This window comes from Mastomys coucha, unplaced genomic scaffold (assembly GCF_008632895.1).
Source record: "Mastomys coucha isolate ucsf_1 unplaced genomic scaffold, UCSF_Mcou_1 pScaffold14, whole genome shotgun sequence".
NCBI classification, from domain to species: Eukaryota; Metazoa; Chordata; class Mammalia; order Rodentia; family Muridae; genus Mastomys; species Mastomys coucha.
In genome coordinates this window covers 136,934,837-136,938,549 of record NW_022196896.1, presented here as the reverse complement: position 1 = coordinate 136,938,549, position 3,713 = coordinate 136,934,837, and positions in this window count along the sequence as shown.

Below are 3,713 nucleotides of genomic sequence, written 5' to 3'. Positions count from 1 at the left end.
ATAGCCACTATACCTCAAGATCTCCATGCCAAGATTCAGGTCGGAAACTTGTATCTCTCAGCCTCCAGTTTAGGGCTAGGTGAGCCTTCTAATTCTGGACTGTAGTTCATTTCAGATATAGTCAAGTTGACAACCAGGAATAGTCACTACAAAGAGGAACACTCCTTCATTGCTAGTGGGATTGCAAGCTGGTACAACCACTCTGGAAATCAGTTTGGTGTTTCCTCTTGAAATTGGACATAATTCTACCAGAGGACCCAGCTATACCACTCCTGGGCATATACCCAAAAGATACTGCAACATGTAATAAGGATGTGCTCCACCATGTTCATAGCAGCCTTATTTATAATAGCCAGAACCTGTAAACAACCCAGATGTCCCTCAACAGAGGAATGAACACAGAAATTGTGGTACATCTACACAATGGAATACTACTCAGCTATTAAAAACAATGAATTTATGAAAGTATTAGGGAAATGGATGTATCTGGAGAATATCATCCTGAGTGAGGTAATCCAATCACAAAAGAACACACATGGTATGCACTCTCTGATAAGTGGTTATTAGCCTAGAAATTCGGAATACTCGAAGTACAATCCACAAACCACAAGAAACTCAATAAGTAGGAAAACCAAAATGTGGACACTTCATTCCTTCTTAAAAGAGGGAACAAAATACCCATGGAAGGAGTTGTAGAGTCTAACTATGGAGCAGAAACTGAAGGAAGGGCACTCCAGCCTGATATAGCTGTCACCTGAGAGGCTCTGACAGCACCCGACTAATATGAAAGTAGAGGCTCACAGCTATCCATTGAACTGAGTACAGGGTCCCCACTGAAGGAGTTAAAGAAAGGACCAAAGGAGGTTAAGGGTTTTGCAGCCCCTTAGGACGAACAACAGTATGAACTAACTAGTACCCTCACAGCTCCCAAGGACTAAACCACCAACCAAGGAGTACACATGGTGGGACTGATGGCTCTGACAGCATATGTATAATAGAGGATGGCCAAGTTGGTCATCAATGGGAGGAGAGGCCCTTGGCCCTGTGAAGGTTCTGTGCCCCAGTGTAGGGGAATGCCAGGGCCAGTAAGTAGGAGAGGGTGGGGTAGTGAGCAGGGGGCGGGAGGAGGGAACAGGGGTTTGTTCTTGTTGTTGTTTTTTGGGTTTTTATTTTTTGGAGGGGAAACTGAGAATGGAGAAATCATATGACATATAAATAAAGAAAATATCTAATAAAAATAATAAAAAATATAGAATGGAAAAAAATTAACAAAATGTTAAAATTTCAAAAGTCAACTCATATGGGGACTCAAAGGAATCTGTTAATGGTATACTCCTTTAAAAAATAAGTAGATAAACATCAAAGACCAAGTTACATATTTCAAATACACAACATACAATGGTACATTCTAAAATAAGGATACAGGGCTTAACAAATGTGACTAGACCTAAGAAAGACAAAAATCCAATAGAGAAATTACCAAATTCTAAGTAATCAGGTCTAGCATGTGGGGCTTATAATGCAATCCTCTGATTCCCAAATGGTGTTAGAATCCCTATCCTTCAAGCTTTGCCAACTGCAAATCACATCTCTCTCTTCAGCTTGCGAAACTCTATGCCCACATCTTCCCTAAGTGGGCAGGCCATAATCCTGTCATATCAAGTATCCTAAGCATCATTTCAATTTAAACTTCTCATAATTTCTTACAATGGCCTCTCAAGGAGGATCAATTTTGGACATAAATCTATATTGGTTCTAACTCCACTCCAAGTATCATTCTTAGTTACTTTTCTTGTTGGTAAGATTAAAATATTCTGACAAAATCAAGGTTATGGAAAATTGGTTTATTCTTCTCACACCCAAGGTTCCAGTCTACCATGGTAGTGGATTCAAAGTGGCAGCAGCTAAGAGTATTAAGTGCTTATGATCAATTCACTTTTCTTTTTATATGGCAAGAACAGTTTATAAAAAGACAAGTGTTATAAAAATGTTTTCCAATATAATAAGCAAAGAACTGCCTGCTATATGAAATAAGCTTCAATTGTGAGTGGTCTATTCATGTAATTCCAGTTCTGTTTATTCAATCACATATGCTCCATGTTTCAGACAATGTAGGAAGATACACTGCTGCCATTAATGTAGATTCTTTCCCCCATAGTAGCAGCATCCAGTCTATGAAAGCATTGAAAATTTCACTTTGCATGAGTCTTGGAATTGTTTTACTTTTAGTCACTTGCTTGTAGTATTAATCAAAACTTAGCCAAGGAATTCTATAAATTACTTTAGGGTTCAAGAAAGGTCTACTCCAGTGTGTTAGTAAGTCAGTCAGAAACTGCTGTCTTCCACATCAATATGGTTAAAATGACATAAAGGAAAGATGAATGAGGAAAACAATTACCACCCACCTGCAGTTTATTTAGTGGTTTGGACAGAACTGTCATCTGAATGAACAAAGATGAGAACATGATTTTACATAATTTGAAACTTACAGAGAATTGAGCAACTCTTAGAAAAATTCAAATGTTCTCCATTAATACAATAAAATGAAATGCTACGCTGTGTTTTGAGGTCACACATGAAAGAGTGCGAAGCTTCACGCTACTTCCTGAAGAAATAGCTCTACTCAAATTCATGAAAGTGAAATGATATACAGTTTCATTGAGAAAGAATATATCATTAAATTACGATAGAGATATAAATTAAAGGTGAACTCTAGAAAGTTTGTTTAGCCTTGGAAATTCCTCTTCCACCATGTAGATAAGATATAGCCTTGGTCATATTCATTTGATATACTTAACTCTTTATAAAGACCACCTATATTCTCTAAGGCCAATCTGTCTGTGATTCCACCTATCAGAAAATATACTCATTTCACTTAACCAGTGTGGTTGAGGGAATGTATCTTCAAGACTTTATGAACCAAAAATAAAAGGAGAAAATAAGCCATTAAATTGATGTTAAATATAATACATGTTTATGTTCATGTGGTCTACTTTGTGGACAAAAGGGTTAAAAGGTAACAGAGTTTTGTAATTTATATATATGTATATATGTACACATATATACATATACATATATGCACATATACACATACACACATACACACATACACATTTACACATATACATATATATATATGAGGTGCTTCACTACTCAACTCAAATGAATCTTAAGATTTTTTAATTTTAATTTGGGTTTCAGAACTAAGTGAATATACCTAGAAACATCTAAGGACTGCATATATGTATGTATATATGAGTGGTATAAGATTAATGACCTTCCTTGATGTTCCATTTACAATATACTAAGTAAAGTAAATTGATTATATATCTCACTTTTTATCCCCCAAATAATATGAGCTGAAAGATAAACATTTATTTTTTATTTTATTTTTACATTTTGAAATTATATTACTGTAGCAACAATTTTGAACTTTTGGTTTCTTTAAGAAACACAGAAATATTATAGAAGTGTTTTAATTTTAATCCCAGGTGTAGGATATGGGGCTACTTCAGAGCAACTAACTATGATTTGCCTCATGTTCCAGCAGGAACATGATTTTACCAGTTGTAAATAGTTTCTGCAGTTGTGTTAATTCTGGAGGCTTTTTCACAGGGTATGTAAATGCTAAGACCTCAAGAGATATGATGGGTTGATGGTTATTGTTGGTCATTGTTGGTCAGAGCCTGTTAAGTAGTTGTCCACAAAGAAGA